Below are 8,929 nucleotides of genomic sequence, written 5' to 3'. Positions count from 1 at the left end.
TAAAAGGTGGTACAACTCAACATTGAATATATTTTAAGTACTTGTTTCCATGGCATAAAACATAAAATGCATGTATTCTCATCCCAAAATATTTTTAGAGTTTAAAAATGGGAGTATATACTCATGGTAGTAAAAGTATATTAATAATAAGTTTTCAGCTTATTAAAAATATGGCCGTCGTTCTTGGATTCACGAATCTATAACAATAATAATGATTCAGATTATAATACGACATGTGAATAAAATAAAACAAGTTCATAGAATACTTATATATTAATTTTTAACATTTTTATTTTAGTAGTCCTTTGTTAGTAGTCCAAAATAGTCCGAAATGTCCAACAGTTCAATAATCGGTATATATATAATCTTAGAATTACCCCACGACGTATTGTATACGTATTATCTTTGCATCAACCCAGAGACATATTGTATACGTATTGTCTTTGAATTTATCAAAATGTATTGTATACTTATTGTTTTAGGATTTATCAAAACGTATTGTATACTTATTGTCATGGAATGTACCAAGATTATTATATATATACAATCTCGGAATTAACTAAGATTATAATATTTTGTTATACTAATGATAACATGTAAAAATATATATAGGATATAGGAAAAGTTAGCAAGGATATGGTTAATATAGTTTTTACAATATAAATTTCGTCCATACAACGTTAATTTTAGCAGATTTTGTTTTGCTCGCCAAATATTCATTACAACTCCGTTTAAAGTGAATCAAATTGCTATGGATTCCTTAGAAAGTTAAGTTTTCAAAAAAAACTCGAAAAGTTCAGCCCATATATTAATATTTAGAGTTTTACCCTCTTTTTGTGCCGATAGACAGATTTGGAAGAATCCCGGCACCCACCCAATATATAATTTTTGATAAAATACTTCCACTTTGTCTAAAATCATGAAAAAAATACTGGAAGTCTTATTTACATGTATTAACATATTTCCAAAGTCTTAGAATCGAACTCAAAGTCTAAGATAGGTTTTTAATTCCCAACCCAAAACAGCCCGCTTTTTACCGAATGGAGATTAAACGATATATGTTAAGTTTCAAGGTGTTCTTCATATGTACAAGTTATAAGTTCTTATATTAACTTAATATAACATCATAATATATTAACTTAATATAACATCATAATACATATAAATAAGTGTTATTAGAGTTAAGTTAGAAAGATTAGATTAGTTCTTCAAACAAGTTTAGAATCAACTAAACTATGTTCTAGTTTATAAACTCTTATATAGATAGCTATAAACATATGAATTGAACAAGAGTTGAAGTAGAGTTTTTACCTCAAGTTTAGAATGTAAAGTTGCTGGAAAGAAGTAGTAAAACAAAACTTGAGAGAGTTCTTGCAAGTGTGTGTGAAAATTGGAAGTAAAATTTGGAAAATGAATGTGTAAAAATGAGTTAGAAATGGTGCTTATTTATAGGCTTGAAAATTTGGTTTTTAGTGAAAATATCTAAGATAAGTTAAAATGTATTATGTCATGGATGACATATTAAATTGATTAGGTCATGGATGACATATTACACAAATAATTGCAGATTTCTATTGGTATATACCAATAGTAAATACTTCTAGAAGCTGTATATAATACGGGTAAAAATGCCATATGAATGAGAGTAGAATTCTTGAGGAAATTGAACGAAAATACGAGTATAGCTATCCTTTATATGTATTGGTATATTATAAAGTGTATTCAATACTTGTAAGGATGTACTTACACTCGTAATACATTATATGTAAATATATTTTAACATAAATTAATTACGTCGTTTAAATAGTAACATATATATTGTTCAAAAACTCTTTAAATTAGTAGTATGAAAAAATATATATAATACTTTGTTAATATACTTAATGAGATATTTAATTATCATATTTTCAAGTTAAATCTATATATATATATATATATATATATATATATATATATATATATATATATATATATATATATATATATATATATATATATATATATATATATATATATATATATATATATATATATATATATATAGGGGCAGGATCAATGGGGAAGTAACCAATCGGGGGGAAGCGAGGGGAAGCAAAAAAAATTTTTTCTTCGTTTTTTTTGAATTTTTTTTTTCCGGCATCAAGATCACACGAAAATATGAACATTTAGAAGAGACACCTCGTGATGAATGTTATTATTTAGGCGGGAAAACGATCGACAAAAATAACATTCAAGATAATATTGTTCGTGATGAATATGAACGTTTTTTTTCCATGTTTTGTGAAGTAAAATTTAGCTCGATTTAGAGTTTAGGGTTTAGGGTTTGGTGTTTTAGGTTTATTCCATAAACCCAAAACACCAAACCCTAAACCCTAAACTTTAAACTGTTCGTGTTAAAAACTCAATCTAAATCCTAAATCTAAACCCTAAATCTAAACCCTAAACCCTAAATTTCTAAACCCTAATATCTAAACCCTATAAACCCTAATATCTAAACCCTAATATCTAAACCCCAATAGCTAAAACCTCAAAATACGCTCGAAAAACACAATAATTGTTATATATTACTTCTTCCAGTGTTTTCCCGCCAAAATAAAAACATTTATCAAAAAGTGTCTCTACTAAATGTTCATATTTTTATCTCATCTATAATGTTCGTGAACAAAGTTTTTTCAAAAAATGAAAAAAAAAAGTTTTTGCTTCCCCCCGCTTCCCCCCGAATGGTTACTTCTCTCTTGATCCTACCACTATATATATATATATATATATATATATATATATATATATATATATATATATATATATATATATATATATATATATATATATATATATATATATATATATATATATATATATATATATATATATATATATATATATATATATATATATATATAATCCAAGTTATGACGTTCGTGAATTGTAAGAATAAAAGGGTGGTCAACTGCTTATGTAAAATTCTTTCCGGAGGTTCAAGACTTATTAAAATTCATTGCTTATCAAGTCAAAATTATTAAATCTTGTAAATAGTATAATCAAGTAGTCGGAAAAATTTGAGTCATCACAGTACCTACCCGTTAAAGAAATTTCGTCCCAAAATTTGAAGTAGTACCTATTCAATGGGCGGTGTTTGTAAACAGATGTGGATACTTTTGTTTCATCTGGTCCTTTCTTTCCCAAGTGAACTCGCGACCTCTTCGAGCATTCCAACGAACCCTAACTATAGGTATGTTGCTTTGCTTGAGCTGTTTGACTTCACGGTCCATGATTTCGACAGGCTCTTCTATAAAATGCAATTTCTCATCGATTTGGATTTCTTCAAGAGGAACAATGAGGTCTTCTTTTGCAAGGAATTTCATTAGGTTCGAGATGTGAAAGGTATTGTGTACTCCAACAAGTTCTTGTGGTAGCTTAAGTCGATAAGCCACCGGTCCAATACGTTCGATGATCTTGAATGGTCCTACGTATCTGGGGTTCAATTTACCCCTCTTACCAAAGCGTATCACACCTTTCCATGGTGACACCTTTAACATAACCGTGTCATCAACCTGAAATTCTAGCGGGTTCCTTCGAACATCAGCATAGCTCTTTTGACGACTTTGGCGGTCTTCAATCTCTCCTTGATTTGCACAATCTTTTCAGTAGTCTCCTGTATGATCTCGGGACCAGTCAGTTGTCTGTCACCTACTTCGTTCCAATAGATAGGGGATCTACACTTTCTTCCATAAAGTGCTTCGAATGGTGCAGCATTAATACTCGTATGATAACTGTTGTTATACGAGAATTCTGCCAATGGTAAATATTTATCCCATCCATTTTCGAAATCAATCACACATGCTCTAAGCATGTCTTCAAGAGTCTGAATGGTCCTTTCACTTTGCCCATCGGTTTGAGAATGATATGCAGTGCTCATATCCAAACGAGTCCCTAGAGCTTCATGTCATGATTGCCAAAACCTTGACGTAAACCTACTGTCACGATCAGATATAATGGAGATAGGTACTCCATGTCTTGAAACAACTTCCTTCATGTATAATCTACCAATTTCTCCATCTTATCCATTTCCTTCATAGGTAGGAAATGTGCAGATTTGGTGAGACGATAGACAATTACCCAAATATTGTCATAACCCCATGCAGTCTTTGGTAGCTTCGTGATGAAATCCATGGTGATACATTCCCATTTCCATTCTGGGATTTTTGGTTGTTGAAGTAGACCTGACGGTTTCTGATGTTCCGCTTTGACTTTGGAGCAAGTCAAACATTCTCCAATGTACGTTGCAATATCAGCTTTCAAATTTGGCCATCAAAAGTGTGCCTTAAGATCTTGATACATCTTTCCAGCTCCTGGATGTATCGAGTATCTCGTCTTATGTGCCTCATCCAAAACCAATTTTCTTAACCCTTTAAAATTCGGTACCCAAATGCGTCCAGCGAAGCATCGGGTTCCGTCTTCCCGTGTAACAAGCTGTTTATCTAACCCTTTAAGCATCTCATTTCCAAAGTTTTCTTCAGAAAGGGCTCCTTGTTGAGCCTCTTTAATTTGTGTCGTGAGGTTCGTACGAATCTTCATATTCATTGCTCGTACTCGGATCGGCTCTCTTTCCTTCCTGCTTAAAGCATCTGCTACTACATTTGCTTTCTCGGGATAATAGCGAATTTCACAATCATAGTCGTTTATCAGCTCGACCCACCTACGTTGCCTCATGTTCAGTTAGTTTTGGTTGAAGATATGTTGAAGGCTTTTATGATCGGTATACACAGTACATTTAACCCCGTACAAGTAGTGTCTCCAAATCTTTAATGCAAACACCACTGCTCCCAATTCTAGATCATGAGTCATATAATTTTGTTCATGACCTTCAGTTTTCGGGATGCATATGCAATAACCTTCTTTCATTGCATGAGGACATAACCAAAACCTTGTCGCGAGGTGTCACAATAAATTACAAAATCATCGTTTCCTTTAGGTAACGATAGAATAGGCGATGTAGTTAACTTCTTCTTCAATAATTGAAATGCAGCTTCCTGCTCAGAAGTCCATTCGTACTTCTTCCCTTTGTGTGTTAATGCTGTCAATGATTTGGCTATCCGTGAAAAATCTTGAATAAACCTTCTGTAATAGCCAGCAAGACCCAAAAATTGGTGTATTTGTGTTGGAGTCTTTGGGGTCTCCTACTTTTCAATGGCTTCGACCTTCGCAGGATCGACCTGAATTCCTTGACTGCTAACAATGTGACCAAGGAATTGTACTTCCTTTAACCAAAAGGCGCACTTAGAAAACTTTGTGTATAACTGTTCTTTCTTCAACAGTTCTAGCACCAACCTTAAATGTTGTTCATGTTCTTCTTCATTCTTAGAATAGATAAGAATGTCATCAATAAAGACGATAACAAACTTATCTAAGTATGGACTGCATACCCTATTCATGAGGTCCATGAATATAGCTGGTGCGTTTGTCAGCCCGAACAGCATGACTAAATATTCATAATGACCGTAGCGTGTCCGAAATGCGGTTTTCGGAATATCCTCTTTGATAACCCGATCTTAGATCGATTTTGGAGTAAACATGTGATCCTTGCAGCTGAACAAACAAGTCATCAATTCTCGGTAATGGGTACCGATTCTTGATAGTTAACTTGTTTAATTCGCGGTAATCTATACACATTCGGAAGGATCCATCTTTCTTCTTGACAAATAAAATCAGAGCTCCCCACGGTGAAGTACTCGGTCGAATAAATCCATGATATAGTAATTCTTGCAACTGGCTTTGTAGTTCTTTCATTTCCGATGGTGCGAGTCTATACGAAGCACGAGCCACCGGTGCAGCTCCCGGTACTAGATCTATTTGAAATTCTACAGATCTATGCGGAGGTAATCCTGGTAATTCTTCTGGAAACACTTCGGGGAATTCTTTTACCACAGGAACATCGTTGATGCTTTTCTCCTTTTCCTTTGTTTCGACTTTATTAACATGTGCTAAGATAGCATAGCATCCTTTCTTCAAGCACTTTTGGGTTGTCAAGCAGCTAATGAGTTTTAGCTTTGAGTTACCCTTCTCTCCGTAAATCATTACTGACGTTTTATCCTTACGAGATATGCGAATTGCCTTCTTGGCACACACAACTTCAGATCCTATTTTGGACATCCAGTCCATACCGACTATTACATCAAAACTTTCTAATTCTACGGGTATCAAATCAATTTTAAACGTCTCTCTGGCTAAATTTATTTTACAATCACGGCAAATTTTATCGGCTTTAATTAGTTTACCATTAGCTAACTCAATCATGTACTTAGCATCTAGAGGTAATGATGAACAATTCAATTTAGCTTAAAAGTCTCTACATAGGTAACTTCTATCGGCACCAGTATCAAATATAATAGATGCTGATAAGTCATTAATGGTAAACGTACCCGTAACAAGCTCCGGGTCTTCACACGCCTCTCTAGCATTAATAACAAATGCTCTTCCACGTGCAGGTCCATTATTCTTCTCTGGATTCGGGCACTGGCTCTTAATATAACCCTGTTTCCCATACCCGTAACAAGTAACAGTAGCCAAGACAGTTCTATTTGCATTAGTGGCAGGAGTCTTGGTGTCATTTGTATTTGCATTAGTGACCCCTTCGATTACATTTGCTGCACACCACATTGCAAAAACCAGTGTGATGTTTGTGGCATCTGTTACATAAGGGATTTCGTCCTTTGTAACCTGAACTTGAACCACTACCTGCACCTTGCGTGGTTTCCTGTTTCTTGAGAGATTGTTGTTGGTGACCTCGATCACGATTTCCATCCCACTTTCTTTTGTTATTCGATACCTTGGCATCGGTATTTGATGCATTCTTATCCAAGATGATCTGATCCATTAGCTCATTTGCCATAGTGATAGCTTCATGAATTGTCTTGGGTTTGGATGCTGTAACATTGGCCTTGATGTTCTTTGGCAGACCATCTTTGTACAATTCAATCTTTCACTCTTTCGTTGGTACCAATTCAGGACATAACAAGGCTAATTCCATGAATCGCCTGTTATAGTTGGTAAGTTCCGTTCCGACAACTTTCAGATTTCGTAACTCGGCTTCCATTTTTCTAACCTCGTTCCTTGGGCAGTATTCATTGATTAGCATATTTTTCAACTCTTCCCAAGGAGTATCATATGCTCCATCGCCCCCTACAACTTTTACATAGTTTTCCCACCATGTAAGTGCACCATCCTGTAATGTGCATGAAGTATACTTCATCCTATCCCCTTCCGCACAACCACTAATTTTAAATACGGACTCCAGCTTTTCGAACAATCGGGTTAAACCGACTGGTCCCTCTGTTCCGCTGAATGATGAAGGTTTGCAACCTTGAAATGCTTTATATGAGCATCCAACACGAGGGTTGGTGTTGTTTGCTGCTGCACTTGCCGCTTCGACCCAAAGCATTCGGTCGTTTACGGTTTGGTTGATAAGATCCTCAATTTCTTGTTCCGTCATTCGATTTAATCGAGCCATGTTTCTTCAATAAAACATTTAAGATAATTAATTACATATAATATTTTAGATGTAGTGAGTAATTAATGGTACATCGTGGCATATTAATAATATGAACCAATTATTATAAAAGCCTTTTCTTCTTATTAGCACTTTATAATTATATCCAGGGTAGTACCTACCCGTTAAAGTTCATTCTTAATAGCTTAGTACAAAAATTAACTACTACAATTTAGATAATATTCTATTATGAAAAATTTAAAGTAAAATCACATAATCATTTCATGCTTATTCATGATATAGCAATACAATACCAGTATTTCACATAGGCTTATTTTACATAATACATATGTAGGATAAAATAAAGCACACTATATAATATTATACGATGCGTGAAGTGATATCGTTGCGGAAATGGTTTTAAAAATGGAGGGGCCTCTTGTTATCAGGTACTGGCATAACGCTTATTTGAGCGGTACGTTTATATCTTGGTCGGGGTTCTGAGTTACTTGATACCTCAATAGAGTTGGTAAGACAAGGATGACTAGGGGTAGAAATGTCATGAGCACTTTATTAATTTCCAGATTTGGAAATTCCTGTTTGGTGACTACAGGTTCCTTTCCTTTTTTAAATTCTTTCTCAGTAATCTCTTTTACTTCCTCCTCCTCCCCAGGATTGTTTTCAGGTTCTTTCACTTCCGGTTCTTCCGGAAATTGTGAATCTTCCCAAAATGCATCCGACTGCAGGTAATCATCGTCATCAGTTATATAGATGATTGATACATCTTTCTTCGGGTCATCTTCGTTATCAGATAAGTTAATGATTGGTACTTTTGCTGGAGATTCATCTTCGGAGTCGCTGAATGTGATAATGAGATTGGTGCTAGAAGTAGACATCTATCACACATTAACTACCACATTAGTAATATACCACATAATATTTTCATGTTAAGATATTCAATTTTCGACCAAAAATGATAAGTAATGGTTTTCAAAAACAAGTTCGGTCAAAGTCCAGACTCACTAATGTATCCTAACAAATACCGGTCAGACACACTAATGCAAATTCTGGTTCGCTAAGACCTCTGCTCTGATGCCAACTGAAATGACCCGTACATATTACTATAAACGTAGTACGTTATTCATTGGTCCCATAGCGAGGTATTCGACCTCTATATGATACGTTTTAGAAAATATTGCATTCGTTTCATGAAAAGCACACCATTATTATACATAATGCATGTTTTTAAACAAGTGGGCGATTATTTAAGAATAAATCCCCATGATACATCAGTTTCCAAATACTACACACGTGACATAACAGTCGAATATAATACATGACAAAGGTTTTATTGAATGCAACACTTCATTTAAACAAAAGCATGAGTCTCCATGCACAGCTTGCTCAGATAATGCAATAACGGAAGACTTTCTTAATGACCTG

This window comes from Rutidosis leptorrhynchoides, chromosome 7 (genome assembly GCF_046630445.1).
Source record: "Rutidosis leptorrhynchoides isolate AG116_Rl617_1_P2 chromosome 7, CSIRO_AGI_Rlap_v1, whole genome shotgun sequence".
NCBI lineage: Eukaryota > Viridiplantae > Streptophyta > Magnoliopsida > Asterales > Asteraceae > Rutidosis > Rutidosis leptorrhynchoides.
This window is presented reverse-complemented; position numbering follows the sequence as displayed.